This window comes from Ursus americanus, chromosome 6 (genome assembly GCF_024610735.1).
Source record: "Ursus americanus isolate L20-20 chromosome 6, mUrsAme1.1.p, whole genome shotgun sequence".
NCBI classification, from domain to species: Eukaryota; Metazoa; Chordata; class Mammalia; order Carnivora; family Ursidae; genus Ursus; species Ursus americanus.
In genome coordinates this window covers 53,971,413-53,992,640 of record NC_142132.1, presented here as the reverse complement: position 1 = coordinate 53,992,640, position 21,228 = coordinate 53,971,413, and the positions used below count along the sequence as shown (strand labels likewise).

Here is a 21,228-nt window from a genome sequence, read left to right as displayed (position 1 = left end):
TGGCCTGCTTTCCAGCTGTCCTCTGTGGGTGTAGGTGAGGGTTGGGGTCAGCATCGTCTGAAGTCCCTTCTAGCTCCACGGTTGTCTTTTCTTTCATGCCCGGGAGCTGTCCTTACACCACGGAGCACTGGGCACCGGTGGACAGCTCCCACCGCTGCAGGCTCGGCCAGTTCTCACGCCAGCTCTGTCAAGTGGGCGAGCCCATCTGCATCTTATCGATGAGCAACTCAGAGAGGCTGAATTACCTGCCTCAGGTCACGCAGCTGTTAGGTGGCAAAGCTTGGTTTGAGCCAAGGCAGTTCACGGGGGAGGGTGACAATGGGGTTGATGGATTCCCGTTGGCATCCCCCCCACCCTACTGTCCCATTGGTCCCCTCCGGTCAGCCACAAGGCACCTCCCGCCCTCCAGAGCCTGCAGCAGGGGTCTGCCTGGGGGGCACGGAGGACAGAGACGCTGCAGGCAGGCTTTGGCCTCATCTTTTGTTTTTGTGTTTGTGTTTTTAAATACGGAACACTTCAAGACTCTGCATGTCATCCCTGCACAGGGGCCACGCTCCTCTTCGCCATCCTGTTTCAGTGTTAGTGCATGTGCGGCCGAAGTGAGCACACCCCGTCCTTCGGAGAGGAGGCTGGAGGCCCTGGAATGGTGGCTCCAAGGGGGCTGCACTTCCCACAGGGAGCCGGGAGCCTGGGTGAGGGGGTGGAGGGCTGCAGGCTGTCATCTTGGCAGGAGTGAGGCTGGGTGCGCGGGAAATGCCTTGGTGGCTCAGAGCCTGACGGTGCCGGCAGGGTCCTTGAGGCCCATTGCCCAGATGAGAACACTGGGGCCCAGGGTCGCACAGTCTGGGTGGGGGGGGGTCTCTCGGAGAGTCTGGCCTGGTGTTCTGCCGACCCTCCCCTGACTTACACCCCTCGCCACCTGAACCAGGGTGGCCGCCGATCGGGTGCAGGGGACAGGCAGCAGCGGGGACCGGCCCCATAAGCTGGTGTCAGCGGCGTCTGTCTCGTGAGTTCACAGCTGCTGGGAACATCTGCTCTGTCTCCCACCACGGCACCGGCTGCTTCCCTGCCCCGCCCGCTCTGTCTGCTCTGTCTACGGCTTTTCTCAGTTCCTTGCCATCTCTGTTCTTCCTCCCTCCTCTCTATTCTCTGGGTCTCTCAGAATTGGTCATCTCTGCCCCATCCATTGGGTTGGTGCCAGCCCCTCCAGGGCCCAGGACCCAGGGGGAGGTGTGACAGGCGAGCGTGACAGGCTGGGCTGGGGGACCGCGCTGTGGGGGGAGGAGGTTCCCTGGCTGACCACTCCGAGCTTTCAACTCCTCAGCTGGGGATAACAGCACTCGCCTCAGAGGGCCATCGTGAGGGGAGAGGGCCGACGACAGTGCTGGGGACTTCCTAGGCTCCCTCTGCTCCACACCCAGGCTCAGAGTTACTGTCCTTGTCACGCACCCCATCCGTTCCCAAACCTGGACATGCCTGGAACTCCTGGGCAGTCCGAGGAGCTGCAGATCGCAGGCCCATTCCCCTCGCATGCTTCTGCCCCGCTGCCCCACCGAGGCCGCATCCTTGCCAAGCTGTCCCTGCCAGAGGGCCATCTGCCTCTGGGGTGTCATGGTGGTCGACAAAAAGGGCTAACAGGTGGGGTGCTGGTGCCCGGGCTCAGTCCTCTGAGCGTCAGTGTGCACATCTGTGAGATAGGAAGAGGAAGGCCTCCTTCCTGGGCTTGCTGAGAGAGCACCAAGAAGCTCTCACCGCAGGCCCCACGGACGTCAGAAGGGCCCAACAAATGGGGCTGACTGTTCTCATTGAGTCCGCCAGTGTTGGGGGGCTCACCCCCTCCGAGACGGGTAGCAGGGGTGCCTGTTCTAGATGATACCTGGGTGTATTGACAAGGAGTCCTCGCCTCTGCCTGCTGGTCGAGTCCCTCTCTCTCCTTCCAGAAGCCTCTCCCAGCTGCCCACACTGCTGACATCTTCCTCAGGCCTCCTGCAGCCTGACGGGCTGAGCCCACGCCTGGCACCTGTTTCCTGCTGGCTTACTCATTCTCTCGCACCTGGGGTGTTGCAAAGCCTCCCAAGGGCTTGTGCTGCCCTCCCTGGCCCTCTCTGCTCCACTCTTGAACCTTATCTAGAGGGATTAAAAAAAAACAACACTTTGTGGGGGGTACTTCGTAGTAGAAAGTGCTCAAATCTTAAGTGTGCACGGCTGGATGGATTTCTACATGTGTGGACTCTGTAACTGCCTCATCGATCAAGATACAGCGAGTTCCAACAGCCCAGGAGTATTCCCCTGGGCCCCTTCCCAGGCAATAATCTCCCAGAGGTAACGGCTCTTCGGACCTTCATCTCCAAGCCAGCTGCATCTACCCCTGAGCTTATTCAAAGGGACCCACACGGCGCATAGGCATTTCTGTCTGCCTTCCGCCACCCCGCGTTACGGCTACGAGATCCATCCCACACTTACGGGCCTCGCAATGTGTTCTTTTTCATCGCCCTGTAATATTTCACAAAGGGATGGGCCCCCACTTACGTGCCCACCCCGCAGTCCATAGACAGCAGAGTGGTTCTCGGTTCTTGGCTCCCATGGAGAAAGCTGCGATGGCCATTTCCGTTCGCGTCCTTTAGCGGTCATTTGCTCTCATTCTCTCGGGCAAATCCTTGCGAGTGGCATTGCCAGATCATAACCCGGGCCTGTGTAGTTTCCGTAAACGCTGCCAAGCCGTTTCCCAAGCAAATTAACACTCCCACTAGTAGCGTGTGAGAGTTCTGGAAGCTCCACATTCTCGTCAACTCGGGGAGCTAGCATTCCTTTTTAATTTTGGCCATTGTGGTGGGAGTATAATGGGATCCCATTGTGGTTTTAATTTGCATTTGCACCATGAGTGACGGCGTTGGGGACTTTTCACATGCTGACTGGACAGCTGGACACGGGCTTACTGAGTAGCGCCCATTCCAGGCCTTGGCCAGTGCTGTTTTTATTGGGCTGGGTTCTTTTCTTGATTTGGAGGGTTTTTTCTTTCTCTCTTCTCTCTCTCTCTCTCTCTCTTTTTTTTTTTTTTTTACATATTCTGCATTCGATTCGTCTCTGGATATGTGTATAGACGATGTGCTCCTCTATCTTCACCATTCACTTTCTTCTTCTCACAAACACCTCTCTTTGCCTCCTTGGGCCGTGCGGTTCCCACCACCGAGCTTTGGAATGTGTGCGGGGGGGTCCCTCTGCCAGGTGGGATCGCCCTCTTCTTTACCTCGCCAGTCTTGCTGTCCAAGACCTAAATCAAACCACTTTCTCTAGAAAGTCAGCTCCATCCTGCTCCTGCTCCGTGGCTGACATCTCTGTGGTCTGTACGCTCAGCGTGCACAGCGGCTACCATAAATGTGTGCGTCCAGGCATCCGTGTGCAACTCTGGGGCGGGACGGTGTCTTCTCTTTGTTACAGTGTCCTGTACCTCACACAGTGCTTGGGGTAGGTTTTCAAAGGTAGGGCCGAGGTATGGCCCGGTTTGCCTGGGACAGTCCCCGTTGACACCCATGGACGCAACATGCTTATTAACAAGCCCGCCTGGAGGCCCCGAGGGGAGGGGAGCGGGGGAGGGCACCCGGGGCTGATGGGGAAGAGAACACCGGTCTCAGGGACAGATCTGGGTCTAGTGCTGACCTGCCACCGTGTACTGTGTGCTCTCAGGTAACTCCCTCACCCTCTGTGCCTCAGTGTCTTCTTCTGTGAAATGGAGAGAATCAGTCTCTCTTTGCCCATGCCTCACCAGGGGGCTGTAAGGGTAAAGGAGATGTCCGAGGAGCACGCATGTGACAGAGCACAGGGCCGAGGCACAGAGAAGCCGCTCTTGCCCCCACCGAGCCCCACTGCGCCTGCGTGAGAACAGAGGGGGCCCCGGGAGGGGCACTGAGTGCGCTCTGAGGGGGACAGGCATGTCCCAGTCCAGGAAGGCCGGCTGAATACGAGCATCTCAATCCGGGTAGTGGCTAAATGTCCTTTTCTGAGTGTTCAAACTATTTCGGAATTTACCTTATTTTTCAACTGAATAGTGAAAGCCCAGATTGGCTCTCCCGAGGCTCTGGGCTGCTGGCGAGGCGTCACCGTCAGACACCATGCGTGGACCAGGCCACCTGCGTGGGGCTGCCGTGGGCACGTGTGGGGCTCGCCTCTGACAAAGGAAGATGCACGCCCCGAGTCCAGCTCCGCACAACCCGTTGGGTGCCAGCCGGCTGAGGACAGGTGTTTGAGGGGTGGAGGGAGAGTGAGCCCGTGCCTGGAGCTCTGCCGGGGTGGGTGCCAGGCCTGCAAAGGGGGCAGAGGCAGAAAGTGACCACGGCAAGCTCAGCGGACGTCCAGAAGCCAGAGCGGGGCTCCATGGCCCCCATTTGTACAGCTGCGGAGACTGAGACCCAGAGGCCAGAGGGGACTTGGTCAAAGTCATATGGGCAATTCTTGGGGCTGGGTCTCCCCCACTGACTTCACTTCCCACTTGCCCCCACGCTTGCCAGGGATAGGGAAACGTTTTTCTGGCTTCCCCTCAGGCTTTGAAAGCCTGAAACCCCCTAGTCAACCCCCAGGCTTGGGCCGACCTCTGTGTCTTGGACCTGGGCTCCCCAGCGTGGAGATCCTCTGAGTCCCGGGGTGACCCCCAAAGAGCCCAGGAAGTCCAGCGGGTAGCTCTGGGAGCTGGCGCGGGCTCTCAGGCTCGTGGAGGTAATTATGGGCATCTCTTCCCAGCTCCAAGTCTGCTAACTAGGGGCTGGTAGCCTGCAGAGGCCGTGGTGGGAGTATTCGCATCATGGAAACTGGCAAATGCTCCGAGGTGGGGCTTTTCCCTGGCCACTGAGGGTGGCACGTTTCCCAGCGGGCCACTGCACCCCCACCCCCGCCCTGCCCTCCCGTCAACCCCCAGCCACAGCAGCTCCGCTTCATCGGTTTATACTTTGGGCTCTGGGTGAGATTTCATTTGAAGGAGAATTCTCCTGTTTTAAAAAGTTTTGAAAAATTATTCTTTTTTAAAAAGATTTTATTTATTTGAGAGAGAAAGAGAGCACGTGCGCTGGCACAGGAGCAGGGAGGAGGGACAGAGGGAGAAGCAGATGCCCTGCTGAGCAGGGAGCCCCACGTGGGGCTCAATCCCAGGACCCTGGGATCATGACCTGAACTGAAGGCAGACACTTAACCGACTGAGCCACCCAGGCACCCTGAAAAATTATTCTTTTGAACCAATTTATTTGTTGTCATCTATTCTGGGTGTGCCAAGGAAACCTATGTATCAGGGACTAACCTGGCCTAACTTGTGTGCTCTGAACTGACCTCTGAGTCCTGGGCTATCCTGGGCTAACAGGTGTTCAAACCATCCCAAGTGTTCTAGGATGTCGTGTGTCTCTGGATTAACGTGGGGGACTGGGCTGACCTGTGAGCTATTCTAGGCTAGCCTGGGCTGACCTACATGTTCAGAGAGAATTGTAGGCTCTGGGCTATCCTTGGCACCTGTTCCAAGCTAATCTGCAAGACCCTGGGGGGGGGGGGCTCCCTCTTCTTCTCCTAGAGACAAGAACCAGGAACAGAGCTCCAGTCCTAGTGTCCTCTTGGATCTTCAATGGTGGGAAAGCTGTCCTCAATTTTCCTTCTGGTGAGCATAACCAGGACCCAAGACTTCGGAGTTCCTTCAGGAACGGGCACCTGGGACGGCCTCAGGAGTCCACAGCCAGCCTCCTCCTGAGCTTGTGGGGGCAGAGGAAGACACGACCCACTCTTGCCTGGCTCAGGCAGGGCTGGGCTGGGCAGGTGAGGGACAATGGGGTCATTGTGGGTTCTGGGGAGGAGGCCAGACAATAAGAGGGCTCCCTGTTCTTTCCGATTCTTTCTGTAGAAGGAAGGCAGAGACCTCAAGTAAGTCTTGGCTTCACCCCCAGCCTCACCAGGAAGCCCCCTCAAGAAAGCCTGGCATTTGTGCTCAGCGCTGCGTCTGCCAACGTCACCCCCACCCATGCACGGCGGCAGGAGAATCACCTGTCCAGTTGGCAGGTGGGGCCACAGAGGCTCCGAGGGGCCCAGAGCCAGGATGCCCTGGGCCCCTACCTCTGACACCAGTGCTTCCGAGACTCCAGGTGGCCTGTCAGAATCCCTGTCCGGGAGCCCACCCTCTGCCCCTGGTCCTTCATCTGCTCTCCGGGAGGCACCGCAGAAGAGCTACCGTCTCCCCCATTGCTCCTGGCCCTGGTAACCCCCACTCTGCCCCAGACCAAGAGCCTGGTTCGTGGGATCCGCTGGCCTTGTGGGGAGAGTTTTCCCTGTCATGTGTGCCCCTTGCGTGCAGCCACGGCATGCTAGATGGATGCCGTGACAAGGACGTCACTGCCCCCATCCCCACGGGGAAGGCCAGTGCCCACCTCAAACTACCCTCACCTGGAATTAGGTCCGCTCCACAGCCATCGTCCCCATCTGGCCACATCTGTCCTTCCCACCTCCCTCCAGCCCTGACAGTCAAACCCGACTCACTCCATCCATCTTTCTACCCCTAGTTCCTGAGCCCTTCCCAAGGATGTGTGCCGCGCACGCCAGGGAGACGAAGCCCTTCTCTGCAACTTACTACTCCTGAACCCAGCCCAGCTCTGCTCCTGCCACTCCCTCTATGTGCAGGACTCTCTCTCGTCCCCTCCTCCAGGGACCCTTCCCTGACTCCCCACATAGGACCTGTAGGTCAGCTGTGACCCTGGGGTACCCCCAGACCCTTTATTCCCTGGGCATTCTTGTGGCAACCCCAGATCCCTCCTCTTGGTGGGTGGGCTTGGGAATAACCCCAGCCAGCAGTTCAGCCCCTGCCTCTGGGAAGGCCAGCACAGCCATCAAGGCCTCAGCAAGGGCCCTTCCCCTGGGTTGTCTGGGCTGGCTGGGGCTGGCACAGGGGCGTCCGTGCTCACCAAGTGTGTGGGACAGGGAGGAGCCAGGGGACTTTCGGAGGCAGGCTCGCTGAGCTTTGGGTTTATAGGTGGACTTCCAGACTTTTGTCACCAGCTGGACATGGTGCTTCTGTTTCTGGTGTCTCATTAACCCCTCACTGTCCCTGTTTGGCCAGAATCAGGGGTGGGTGGGCAACCATGTATGGAGGGGTCTGGAAAGCCCCCACCCTGAGGGGGTGCTCCTGGTTGCCCTCAGAATAAAACGTGAGTGCCTCCAAGGCCCACAAGGCCAGCAGGTCTCATCCCTGCTGGGCCTACTGTCTCAGCACACACCACACGCCCCCACCTCTGGGCCTCCTTCCTCCCACGTCTGCCTCCCTCCCAATGCATCCCTCTCCCTGCATTGTTTCTCTCCACCTCCCTACCCTCCCCTTCTCTTTGTCCACATAACACAGACCCATCCTCAGGGAAGCCTTTTCCGTGCCTCAGACCATGTGGATTCCACCTGCTCTTTGCCTTGTGACCCTGTCCACTTCTGCTTGGTAGCAGTGACCTTGACTGTGGAGAAGTAATAGCCGAGTCTCACTGGCTGTTTACCATATGCCTTCTGCACCACCATCCTCTCCCCTGCCCTCGCCTTATGGAAGCTTCAGGACGGCGGGGCCCTTGCCCGTCCTTGAATGAATGAATGAATGAATGGGAGCCGAGACTGCAGGGGACGATGAGTGAGGAAGTGAGGAGGCCAGCCAGGGGGCCTGTGCAGTGGTCTGGTGGGCGCAGGAGGCTGCCCTTGGCCGCGTGCCTCCACGTGGTGGGCGTGCGTGGCTGGCCTCCTTGGGTGGAGGGCTGCAAAGTGGTTGGATTTCAGGCTGATATTGGACACAGAGCCAACAGGCTTTGTGGGCAGAGTGGATGTGGGTGTTTGCAAGAGACTTGGCCTAGCTAACTGGGGAGGCAGAGGTGCCCCTGGGACGGAAAAGGCTGAGGGTGAGCGGGTTTCGGAGGGAGGCCTGGGCTTCTGACCATTTCAGTGCAAGGGGCCTGTTGGGCTCCCGGGGAGGGCTCCCGGGGAGGCAGACGGTGCACGGTGTGAGTCCGGAGTTCAGGGGAGAGGCATTTTGGAACTGTTGGCGGATGGAACTTGAAGGTGTGGATTAGATGAGCGTATTAAGGGCATGAGGGGCCCATCGGCTTTGGGAGGTCAGGGCCATGTGGAGACGGGAAACAGCCTCAGGGCAGACGGGGGGGGGGGGGCACAGCAGCCTCAGAGATGAGGGGCCGGAGAGAAGGAGGGAGAGGAGGGCTGGGGAAGTTTCCAGGAGGTGGAACGCGGGAGGATTAGAAGGCAGAGAGAGAGTCAGGGGGAAGGCTTGGGCTGGTTGAAGAGGCTCTGAACTCAGCGCAGAACGGCGTTGTTTTAATGCATCGCAGACGGGGAGCTACTGGCGAAGGTTGGTGAGCGGGAGATGCCTATGACAGGGTGGGCTTTGGGGACCCACTTAGTGGCTGTGAACAGGAGAGGGGGTGCCTGGATGTGGAGACCGGGCTGCATCCATGCTAGGGTCTGGACATGAGTTTAGGTGTCAGGTGACCTTCAGTTTCCTTTCCTGTCAAGTGGACGATACTCCTAACCTTGCGTAAGGAGGCTGCTTCGTGGGGGCCTTTACCTGCCCACCTTCCCTGGGGCTCCGCAGCCTGCCGTTCTGACACTGGCCGCTAGGTGGCAGCCAGCCCCCAGCAGCCCCACCTGTAGCCTGGCCTGGGCTCGGAGGACTTTCCTAGGGATGGTACCAGGTTGGCACTGCCACTTCTCAGCCTGCAGTTTCTTGATGGAATCTTCTTTCCTTACCCACTCGCCAGTCAGAGGCTTCCGGGGCCTCGGGGCCCAGGGGGAGGCCACAAATGAGAAATTCTCTGTGCACACCCCCTGGGTGGGGACTTCTCCCTGGAGCAGCTCTTTGCCAGGCATGGGGCCCAGGGGACACTCTGTGTAGGGCTGCCAAGTGGAGCAACTAAATACAGTATTTGGGACAAAATTTTGCTAAAAATTATTCGTAATTAATCTAAAATTCACATTTATCTGGCAGCCCTCACCCTGCGTCAATGGCCCTCGTGGGTGACACGGCCCACAGTCACGGACACATCTGCCCTGGGCACAGGCTGCCAGGGCTGAGAGCTTCAGAGAGGGAGCTGACACCAGGGGACCAAACCCAGCTGTAGCTCACAGTCCCCTCCCCTGCATGCTGTTCATCGGTGTATCCATCCGTCCATGTAGCCATTCGCTCATCCGTGCCCCTACCTGTCTATCCGCCCGCCCATCCATCCAGGCAGCACCCAGCCTGCTGCCTTTCTTACTCCCCGCGGACCGGCTAGTCTCAGAGGCTGTACAGACCTCTGGCCACTGTCGTCACGTTCTCCTGGGCTCTATTTCTGTCCTTCCAGGTCCAGCCCACTCGGCTTCTCTCCGGAGCCTTGGCAGAGCCTGGTGGCCAAGCGGGAAAGAGTCCATGGCTCCTGCCTGCTTTGAGGGCCCTGTGCTCCATGGTGCATTCAGGCTGGACACATACACCCCACTTGCCCCCTCCCTGGACCAGGAGTGTGTCCCCAAGAGTGTTGGCAATTGCACTTTTAACAGGCAGTGGTGTATGTGAGTGGGACTGGAAAGGGCACGGAAGGGGGAGCAGAGGCTGGGGGAGGCTGGCGCTGTGGGCAGGATCCAGAGAGAAGAGCCTTCCCAGTGGAGATAGGACCCATTTCTCCTCACCTCCTTGGGGAACGTGGGGCTTAGGACCCTGAAGGTCAGCTCGGGGATGCCTCTCAGAGACCAGCTGGACCCATCTCTTGCTGCCTGAATGTTAGTTTGGAAACTGAGTCCCAGAGAGGGCCAGTGAGTGACCTAAGGACACATAGGGTCCCACCCCCTGTCTGAGCGGATTATTCTGCAGCCTTCAGGCTCCGATCTACTTTAGCTCTTGGGCCCCTTGAGCCGCCTTCTATCCCCCAGGGGTTCCTTGCAGCCCTACATGGGGCCCTCTGCAGTGATGCTGCCCTGGGTCCCGATGACACGGCCCCTTTGTCTGTCGCCTCCTCTGTGAAGAAGATTCACGAGGCAGGTGAGTTAGTTTAAAGTAACCTGCAGTCTTTTTATCACCTTGATGGCTACAATGGATTTTGTTTCAGGGAGTCTCCATAAGACTTTAATTAAATCAGGAACTCAGCCCCGCCAGCTTCCCTGCTGCTTATCAGCTTCTTAAGGCCGTGATTCATTACCCAGGATTATTTTTTTTCATCCCTGAAATAATCTTTAAAGGCCTTCTATCAGGGAGATTAAAGCCATAAGTCATACACGCCCACGTGGACGCTTTGTTTGCGCCGCACATGGGTGGGGTCGAGCCACCCAGAGGACTGGGCCCCGGCCTGGTTCCCGGCCGGGCGGAGGGTGGCTGGACTTGTGGGTGCTGGGGTAGCCTGGGTGGCTGGGGAGCGATGACCCGGGAGCTCAGCGTCGGGCTTCCCTTTCACCATTGACACTCGATGTTCTGGGTCGAAGGGCCGGGCCTGTCGCATAGTCAGCCTCTGCTCTCGCCAAAAATACACAAACATAACAGGACAGAGAGAGGGACCCAGCAACCCTCTCAACCTGCTACCCTGTTCCCTGCCTTTTCCTCTCGTCCTGCTTTCTTTGCTCTACTATCTTTCTCCTTCCTTCATTCCGCAAACATTCACTGGCCCCTGCTCTCGCTCTCTCTGCTCCGGGTGCCAGGCAGGGTGAGACAGACGGGATGCCTATCAAGGGATACAGACAAGTAGTGAGCGATGATGCCACATTTATCTCTCTCTCTGCCTCCAAGTCTCTTTATCTCTTTGTCCCTACTGCCACCCCACCCCCTGTCTTTTTATGTCTCTGTCTCTAAAATTAGAGAAGCGGAGGCTAGACTGCTCCCTGGGGGTAAGGGCCTTTGGGTGCATTTTGAATTGTTCAGTGTGAATCTGCCCTGGACCAGTTTCCTAGGGGGCGGGACAGGGCTGTCTCAGTCCAGGTCCCCAGGCCCTTGAGGATTAGTGAAGTTCATGGTTCAGGCTTTCATGGGGACAAAGGCGACGAGGGACATGGAGGGAGGAGGGCAGCCTACCTGGAGGAGGTGGTGATGGGGATTCAGGTGCGGCTGCAGGGAGCTTGCGCCTGGAGCACAGCCTGCCCCGCTCTGGTTTCAGAAGGAGCTGGAGTGGATCCTGAGCCACAGGCCGCCAGCGCCTGCCTCGTCTCTTTGCTGGGCTGAAATACATGGTGCCAACGCTTAGCTCGATGCTTCCCCCAGCCCAGCACTTGTCCACCGCCAAGTTCAGTCAGTCGCTCGTGACCCAAGTGAACATGTACTTGTGCTGTGTTGCTCTGAGTCATAGGTGCTGGCTCGTGACTGTGGCGGCTCCGTGTCCTGGAGGCAGGTGGCAGGTGTAGCGGGTCTCATGTGGGGTCCCAGGTAAGTCTAAACTGGGGCTCCGAGTCCCACGGCCCCCGCTGCATGGCGAGGCCAGGAGTAGCAGCAGGCACCCAGAACTTGATTTGTGTAAATGCATCTGCGTCTGTGGGGAACGTGTCTGTGAAGACACCCCACGCGTCGTGGTGGGTGGTCAGAGATGGGGCGAGGGGATCTGGGGGCCGGGAACCTGGGCTGAGATTTGGCACCTGCCCCCGGCACGAGGCCGGCAGCCTACTCTGCACCCCAGCACACGACTGTCTTTCCTTTTCTGGAATGTGTCTTGTTCTCTTCCATGTCCTGGCCTTTGCATAGGTGCTTCCTCTGCCTCTGTCCACCTCCGTGTCACCCGGACTCCCCTGTCTCAGCTATGCCAAGCCGCCGATGAGGTCAGGTCCCTGTTCAACGCCCTTCTAGAACCAGGCACTCCTCTAGAGCCCTGGGTGCAACTGGAGCCCATTGCACAGGTGACGGATCCCCACAGCACAGGACTGCCGGCACGGCTGGGCCCCTCTGCCTGGCACAGAGCAGGTGATGGGCCACACCGAAGGGACTCTGGGGACATGGAGCTCCCAGGGGGAGTATGGCCTAGGCCTGGAGAGAGACGCATCCCTGAGCCCACTTCTGCCTGGAACACAGAGGGTGTCTGTGATGCAGCGGACCAGCCTAGGGGTCCTGGGAAGGGATCAGACTGGCACCCCCCCCCCCCCAGCTCCTTTCTCACGAGATCACCGGAAGGGACTGGGCCGGAGCCTGTGGGAGAGCCCCTCCCCTTCCCCAGCTCCCAGGATCTTCCTGGGGCAGGACAGTGGCTGCAGTTATGGGGGAGGCTGACACCACGGTCACCTCCTGTACACCGCAGGCTGGCCAGCCGAGCGGACATTGGTGTTTATATTGACCTGGGTCACACATGACGACTTCATCTTCTGAGACAAAACTCAGAAATACACTCAGAGCCTTTCAACTCCGGGCCACCTTGGCGTTCTGTAACATCTGCTCCCGATGGGGGGGGGGGGGGAGCACGCGGCTGCACCAAGGCCCAGGACGTCATCACAGTGGATTGAGTTTCGGGGGCTCTGGGCTGACCTGTGGTTCATCCAGGAATAAGGGGGTGAAGGCCGATGAGGGAGAGGCGATTAGCTTGGGATCTCAGAGGGGAAAGGTCTTTCCTTAAAATGACAGCTCCTGTTTACGGAGCACTCAGCGTGCTCTCTGTGGAAGTGCTTGGACGGGGCTCTGGAGCCTTTGAACAGCCTGGGGGGGAGTTGTTCCTGTCCCATCTTCCAGATGAGGGGGCTGAGGGGCAGGTGCTGCGTTCCTTCCTTCCGTCATTCATTTGCTGGACCCCGTGCTCATCAGACGCTCTCCCGGGGGCCCACTGGGGGCTGCACTGTGCTCACGGGCGTGACAGCTGCAAGGATGACAAAGGAATGATGGTATTCTCTGTGTCAGGCTCGCCTTCCTACCTGCCGCCTGATTTTACTCAGTGACCCCAAGAGGGAGATGTTTCATCCTCACTCCCTTTCAGCTGCTGGGTCTCTGTCCCATGAGTGTTCCTGCACCAGGACTGGGCGCTGGCAGAAGCTTCCTTGACTTGAGACGGGCGGCAGGACAGCTGAAGACAGGCTTCCCACCGAGAGGGCACAATATCTTTTCTTCTGGAAGCATGGACCGCACAGGTGTGGCGTGTCGGCCCCCCCGCCTGCCCCATGCTAGCATGAGTGCTGGCCAAGTGGGCGCTGAGAGCACCGAGCTTCGGAGTCGCCGTGTCGGCGTTGATGCTTCAGCTGCTCTGAGCCTCAGTTTCCTCATCCGTGCAATGGGGCTGATGAGAGCTCCCCGTGCATGTGGCTTTTGGGAAGGTTAGAGATGACGCGTGTCAGGCCCCGGACACAGGACCTTCACAGCTAAGACTGACAGAGAGGAGGAGGAAGAATGGGGGGACTTGACATCCTTTCTCCAGAAGACAGACTAAGCAGCGCGGAACACGCCCCCGACGCTGCAGCACCACGGGTTAGGGGTGTAGGTCAGGTCACCTGCCCGAGCCTCACTTCCTCCTCGATGAGAGGGGACAGGCCAAGCCACCACTGTCCACCTTTGCAGGGTTTCTCAGCAGCTCCAACAGCGTCACGAATGTGGAAGCTTCCCAAAAAGTTTCCGGCGTTGCTCAAACTGGAGGATGATTGGCTTTTCCAGGACTACTAACAATTTTACTCTGTTTTACCTCTCAAGTGATAAATGAGAAATTCCGGCCAGGGGAAGCTTCCCGCCTGCAAGGATTCATCCCCTCTCCGGGAGGTCCCTGTGGCCTCCGGCAGTACCATTCCATCTGCGCACCGCGCGTCTGGCGTCCTCTGCTCCGAGGACCTGGTCTTTGGTTGTCCTGTGTTCTTTGAGACCCCGGAATCCAGTGCGATGGTCCCTGGAAGCCAGGACTCTGCCAGCTGGCTGAGTGACCGCTCTAACTTCAGAGCTTTTGCCAAATGGTGGGGGTTGTCAGGAGGGTCTCGTGGGAGGGTGTCTGGCCGTGATGGCTGGCGTATAACGCACGGTGGGTGCTTAGGGAATATCACCCGCCTTCTTCTTGGCTCAGGCCCTTCTTGAATATCAGCTGTCTCATCTACAGGACCAGGGGGTTGGAACTTGAAAGGATGGCAGAGCACCGGGCCATTCTCGGGGCCATCTCACGCGGTCCAAGGCCAATGGCATACATCACTAATCCACTGAAGCAGCCTCAGAATCTTTCTTAACCCAGGAACCGGGGAACCTCAACCAATCAGTTCATGGATTGCTTGAACTTCTAAGATGAACTTCTATGGGCTCGAATAGTCTTGATGTGGGAAGGCTCCAAGAGTCCACATGGGGAGAGGACCTAAAGCTTGCTGGATGGGAAGAAGAGGTAGACGAGGGGGAGGGGGAGAATCCCGCCACGCGCATAAGCCTGGTGGTTTCCAGCGCATCCTCACCCAGAGAGTGTCCGATGAGGCCGGAGGGCCTGCCTGGCAGAGAGATGCCAGTCAGGGGCTAGAAACCCCAAGCCTTGGGTTCTGCCCCCATCGCCTTTCCCCAACCCTTGACCTCGGACGGGCTTCAATACCCACCATCACCACCATCCTTTATTGGGGCCCTAACTCTGTGCCAGCCCCCGAGCCAGGCATGCGCCTCTGTGATACCACCACTCCTCACCGCCCCTGCCTCCCCATTCTACAGACAAGGAGGCCGAGGCTGAGACACCAGGACCCGGCGCCCAAGGCTGCGCAGCCAGACAGGAGCCGAGCTCACAGGGGCCCCATCGGTTCCTGCTGGATTTACCCAGGCCATTAGCCAGGTCCCTGACATCAAATGAATTCTATAATTTGTAAACGCAGCTGAGTGGCTTTTACAGAGGAATGTCGGGAAGTGATAGAAACTAGCTTCGATAGATTTACGGAGCGGCTGAATGCCAGCCTCCTGCCCCCTCCTGCTTTCTCCAGGAGCCACACGAAACCAGAGAGAAGGCCCGAGAAGGCTTTTGTGGCTGAGGGCCAGGCCTTTCATCGGCTTTTACAAGACAGGTTTACGGTGTGGAGGAGACGGGGATACAGAGCAGGAGGGACAGGGCTGCCTTCATCTAGATCTCAGGCAGGAGTGTGACAGACTAGCAGGTGAAGCCTGGGGGCGGGCAGCCCTGCCCCCTCCCCTTGGGGCTGCATGTCCATCCTGCCAATGCCTGGGCCTCCAGGGTGGGGGGCCGGTGAGGGCAGGGCAGGATGGATGACAGCACTGGTCCCCACTGTCCTGCCTCCATCCCCTGCCTCCCTGTATTGTCTGTTTTCCATACGGTGGCCAGAATGAGCATTTTCCCACAAACCAGGTCCCACTGCTCCCAAAAGCTCCTGTTGCACTGAGGGTGCCCTCCCCACCCTCCCTGCCCTGCTCTCCAAGCTGCGGATTTGCTTCCCTCTTTGGAACCCTCTTCCCCCTTCACCTGGTTCAGGATGACATGGGGCCCAGACACAGCTCAGGTGCCCATCCCTATGAGAGCCTCGCAGCCCCCCTGACCTCCCCTCAACTCCTAAACCCTAATTTGTAGTGCCGTGTTCTGTGTACAGGAGACTGGCAGCCCCGGTGAGGTCAGGAATGGTATTTGTCGCATTCGGTGGCCTATCCCCAGCATCCAGGACAGGGCTGGCATGCAGTAGGTGCTCAATTAATGTGTGATATTGCAGGGGGGAGCAGCTGGAGTCCGATGGGCTTTGCAGATGGAGAGGCTGCCCTAAGAAGACATGAAGCTGGGGAGGGGCAGGAGGACAGCATGCTGGGAGTGGGGTGAAGATGTGGACCCCAGCGGCTGCTGTCCGCTCGTCATCAGCACAACAAGGCCGGAGGAAGCAGAGGGCCTGGAAATCACTCACTGCAGAGGACGTGCCCAAGATGCCCCAGGGGGTGTGATCACAGCTTTCAAGGGTCTGAAGGGCAAGGACCTAGAAGAAGACACGTGTCTTCTGGGTGTTCTCAGGAGTGGGAGGAAGGTGGGGGAAGGGTAGGGGGAAAAGCCACAGGAAGGCAGCCCTCAGCCTGCTGGAAGAAGAACTTTCTGGCACTTGGAGATGCTCCCTAACAAATGGAGGAGGCTTGTGGTGGTGAGCTCCTAGGATCTGGGGGCATTCAAGCAGAAGCGGGTGAGGATGAGCTGAGCGGCAGGGCGGTTCAGCTGATGGCCTCTACGACTCTTCCCCACCCTCTGTGACTCCGGCCCGGCCCCGCAGTACATGGAAGCCGCTGGGAGATGTCCCCTGTTGGTTAGAGTAAGGGGACAAACTGTCCTGGTTTGCCTGGGACTACAGGTCCCCAGGGATTGGACTTTCAGTGCTAAAACCTGGAAAGGCGTGGGCACTCTGGGACAGGAGTGTCTTGGGGACTCCCCCCTCCCAGGCTAGCATGGCTCACGATGAACGCAGAGGCTGGCAGAAATGGTCGGGACCACCTCCTTCCCTGGCATTGTAGCCCCACTAGTTGGGAAGAGCAGACAGGGAATGTTCTCGACCAGGAATTCTCCATGATGATAGGCCAGGCCAGCTAGAGGCCCTGCCCACTTGCTTGCCTTCTCTGGGCCTCTCTTCCTCTTTCTGTAAAATGGGGTGGACGGGTGGCTGGAGAGATTGGTTAGCCGTTTGCCCCTGACATTGGAGTATCAGCCTCTGCTTTCTCCTCCCGGCCAGAGATTAACTTCTGGACTTCCAGCCTCCTTCTTGCTGCACGGGAGACAGTGGGGAGGGAGGTGATGCAGAGGAGGGCAGGGAACGAGAGCCTCCCTCTTTCTCTGGCAAGGCAGGGACAGAGGGACCAGGGGCCTGCCCTCCGCCAGCTTCCTGCGTGTTGCCTGCCCCAGCTGTCCCCTGACAGGCCCCTGGCTGTGCTCGGCCACCCCCCTGCTTCTTCTGGCCCTGGCTTCATGCCTTGGAAGGAGGGGGCAGAGAGGGCTGGCAAGGGGGGAGGCCCGGGTGGGAGGCCCAGGTGGGAGCCTCTGTCTGCGCAAGGCTGCTCCTTGCAGTGAGAGGGCAGGCCGACCCCGGGCCCCTCGGAGGCGCAGAGCGGTCCTTTCAGGCATCAATCCTCTGAGGGGCAGGGCTGGAGTCCCGGGGCTCACGGAAGCTGGGCCCGGGGTGAGCCTGACTCTCAGCAGGGCTGGGGGACACGGAGCGGATGGTCCGAGGAAGGGGCACCGCCAACCTACGAGCCAGGCAGCTCAGGCCCCGTGCCGCCCTCGACACGGACGGTGGGCCAGCCGCTGCCCCTCTCAGAGCCTTGGCGTCCTCCCCGGCCGCTCTTCCTTCCCGTCACCCGCGGTGTGGCGCAGACACCTCGGCTGAACGCGGTGGCCGATTCTCCACCCGGAAATCCCCCCGCGGGACTAGCTCTTGCTCAGCTCATCAGGGGGCTGCCTCCCCAGTTTGCTCTTCGTAGGGCACAGCCTGACGATAGACACATTCCCTCCCGGTTTCCACACCTGGTGTGCACACACACACCCCCATTCAGCACCCACACCTACCTTCACCCCCCATACGCACCCCTCAGGCACCCACACACATCTTCGTCCATGCGCGCGCACACACACACACACACACACACACACCCGTACTCACCTCCATCTACACACACACACACCTTCAGACATCCACACCCGCCTTCATACCCTCCGTGCTTGCACACCGTCGTGCACGCGCAGACACCCCCGCCCCAGAGCTAGGAGGGAGCAGCAGAGATGGTAGACCCGGATGAAAAGTTGCCGGAGAGCCCTGGGGGCCTGAGGCCCTGGGGAGCAGGGGGCCAGAGAGGCGGATCAGCCAGGCACCGGGGCCTGTAGGTGAGGAGTCTGAGCGGACCCCTCCGGCCTAGGCCCCCCCGCGCCATCTCGTCCGAGCAGCCCTGCAGAGGCTCAGGGGGCGTTGGCTCCGGAAGGTCGCCGGGCCCTGCTCCCCTTGCACAGCCTGGTTCCAGGCAGCAGCTGGACGCTTCAACTCCACACCCCTGACGCTGAGCTTCAGGCAGATGCAGGAGGAAACCAGGTCGGGGGAGTGGAGGTGACTGGCCCAAGGTCACGCAGAAACCAGGAAGGAAACCAGATCTCCCCAGAGAGGCTGCGAGATGTACTCAAAACTTGGAGCCTCCGTCGGGAGCCAGCGTGTGTGCCTGCCCTGCCTGGCCGTCTCCACCCTTGGCCTCAGCCACCCTCCCTGGGCTTTGGTTTCGTCCTTAGTCCAAAATGGAGGCCAGTTAGGCCACAATTCTAGGTCTTTTTCCTGCCTCGACACCCCCAAGAGATCCTCAGCCTCACCCCCAGCTGTGACAGGGCCCCGCTGCTAGGACTCGTGTACGGTATGTGGTGTGGGCTGGGAGGAGCCCCTGGGGACAGGGAACCTGAATTCAGGGCCAGAGCAGGTAATCCTGGTGGGTCCCCCTCTCGGGGACGTGACCCTGTAACTGTCCTTGTACTGAAGGGTCCTCCACCCCTCAAGCCCTGTCTGGTGTTCTCAGAATGTCTGTCTCCTCAGCTCTCTTTCCCCACAAAGGGACCCCAGGGCTGCTCGGACGGCCTTCAGTCGGTAGAAGGAATCAGCCCCCCGGGAGCTCAGGAACCCTGAGCCTCCCCGTGTTAAGGACCCTGACGCAAGAAGGTGGCCTAAGAGACTGCAGGGGGAAGGGCTTCCATCTGCCTGGGGCAGCAGAACATTGTCAAGTCCAGAAGTTCATCCAAGGGGTTCCCTGGCGGGAAACCAGGTGGAGCTGGGGGCCAGCAGCTCTGGGCTGCTTCTCTCAGTGGTCTCTCTGTCCTCCTCCCCTCCCGGGCCAGCCTCTCCCTCTGCTTGCCTGTTCATCCTCCTTGCTCTGGTCTCTTGCTCCAGTTCTGCATGTCCTCAGCCCATATCCCCAGGAGGCCCGGCTGATGGTCTCCGCCCCACTGGGCAGAACCCCAGGTGCCCTGCAGGTCATACGATCTGCTCCAGGCTGCCCACGGAGGGCCATGCTTTCACCCGTCCAATCAGTGTCATCTGGAGGGTGTGGGCAGGATCACTGCAGCTATAAGGGGACACGGGTATGGCAGAGACTGAATGACATGGGGACATTGCACGACGCTTTCTGGAAGACAGGAGGTGGGCTTGATCTTGAAGGAGAAGGAGGGCTTCAGAAAGTGGCGAAAGCCCTGTTCACAGCTCAGCGGGCGCTGTAAGGTAGACTGGGGACAGCCTACCCGGAGGGCCTTTGCAAGCAGGCACGGGTCAGAGCCAGTGCAGGGCAAGGAGGGGCGGGCTGAGGGTGCAAATCCACTGAAGGTCTGCCCTGCAGGGGTGGAGTGAGAGCCTGCGCAGCCGACTGGGACAAGAGTCCCTCGAGAGCTGGATTGGGACAGGGCTGTACATCATAAAAGCTAAGAGAAGTGGCCGGTTCATTAGCTGCTGTATGGGGCGCAGGGTAACAGTCGGGAGGCTGACGGGCCTGCTCAGAGCAGGTGTATGTGGGCGTGGTCCCATAGCAGGGGTGAGGAGGGAGAGAAATGGCAGGTGTGGAGATGCTGGGCATAGACCTCCTGCGGGTTCATGGGTGAGAAAGGGCCCTGTGCCTGCGCGCTTTGTCCACTGGTGATACATAGCAGGTGGGGTGGCTCCATGCCTGGCTCCCCTGGGGACACAGGGGCAGGAGCCCGCAGTGGGAGCAGCGCTGCCAAAGCTCCAGGGCGAGCTCATGCTGCTGTAACAGGTGACATCTGTCAGCTCTGCTCAGCCACGGTCAGAGGGACTACACCCACCGACGGACAGCAGTAAAGTGCCGTGTGTCTCCTGGGGAGGAATGTAGGCCACAAAACCCAGGCCGGAGGCAGGATGACTGAAGGAATTCCGGCACTGAACTTGGAGGGAATGTGGTGGTTGTTCTCAAACGTCTGAAGGTCTGTCCCACGGAACGGAAGTTCTGCTCGCTCTGGGTGACACCCGAGGGCAAAGCTAGCTCCAGGAATGGGGAGGAATAAGAGGCGATTTTCAACTGAAATGGGGAAGAAGTTTCTAGGTCAGCACTGACCTCACTGGCTGCTGGAGGCACAGGGACAGGTGTGAGAGAGTCCCCTCCCTGGCAGGATGGCAAGCAAAGGACATGTCCTGCACATCCAAGGTACCCAAAGAACATGTGGTCCGAGGGACGCCCAAGACATGCGTGCCATGAGCCCTGCTCTTGGAGGCTGATGGTAGTGTGCAGGGAACTTGACTCAGAACACACAGAGGGAAACCATGGCCAGGAGTCTCATTCAGGACGGTTCCACCTTTCTGGAAGCATTCGGGCCCGGGGAAAGCAGCCCTGCAGTGGCGAGGCTGTCTTGTGGACGGTATGCAGCCTGTCCTTGGAGGGACGCAGCTGGGACCGGATAACCTTGGGCAGGGATGCTGGAAAAGGGATTCCAGTTTCGGGCATGAGGAGGGGGTTGGGTGTGAACAGATGACCTCTGCGGTCCCTCCGAGTCCAGAGTTCCTTGGCAGGGAAAAACAGCCGCAGAACTCTGAGCAGCGCACAAGGTTACTGAGGACAGAACAGAGGTCCCAATATAGCTGGCGGGAGGAAGGAGGCAGTGCGCGGGGGGAAAGTAGGTCCCCGAACAAATGAGGTGGGGCACGAAATTAACGAGGCTGGAAAGGGCTGAGCTCAGGGACTCATTTTTAAAAACTGTCTCTTGGCAAGAAAAATGAGGGGAAGAGATGTGGGCAATGGAGACATAATGGGGGTTGTGACTGTGTCTATCGACTGCCAGCCAACGGGCTGGAGAAAGGGGCCTCCTGCACAGAAAGGAAGAGATGCAGATGAGTGGGCCTGGGGTGACCCCTGCATGTGTGCAGGCCAGAGAGGAACTGGTGATGGAACGTGGCTGCTAGCAGAGGGGTGACCCCATCCTATCCACCCCCACCAGTCCCCCTGCACGCCGGCTCTGCAGCTGGGCCATCTTGTCCCCACTCTGCCAGCAGGCACTATACTCTGCTTGCTTCTCCGGCTGCTCCTCACCTCCGCTCACACTGCTCTCTTCACCGGCACGCTGCTTTTCTCCCGTCCAACGAGGGCCTTGTCCTAGATGATGTCCGAGTGTTCTTCTCGGACACTCTACCACCCCTTGAGCAGTGGGGAATGGGGGCTGCCTGAGTCACCCCTTGTTGACCGGTTGACTTTATCCTTGTCTCTTTGAGGAGAATAGATGCTGGTGCCTGGGTGCCTTGGGGCCTTGCCCACCCTGCTCTGCTCCAGGGCAATTGGCCTGGAGTTTCCTGGGGACAGAAGGTGTTGGGTTCCTTTTTGGTCTGCCTGTTCCCTGGTCTGACACTAGAGGCAGA

The 21,228-nt window shown here is 59.1% G+C and overlaps 1 non-coding gene across 1 annotated transcript; it reads right to left on the bottom strand.

The window, feature by feature from the left end:
- Nucleotides 1-500: 500 nt before the first annotated feature.
- Nucleotides 501-607, bottom strand: LOC123783168 (U6 spliceosomal RNA). The gene has a single exon (XR_006777146.2). It is a non-coding gene; the product is annotated as a U6 spliceosomal RNA (small nuclear RNA).
- Between the last annotated feature and the right edge of the window lie 20,621 nt (nt 608-21,228).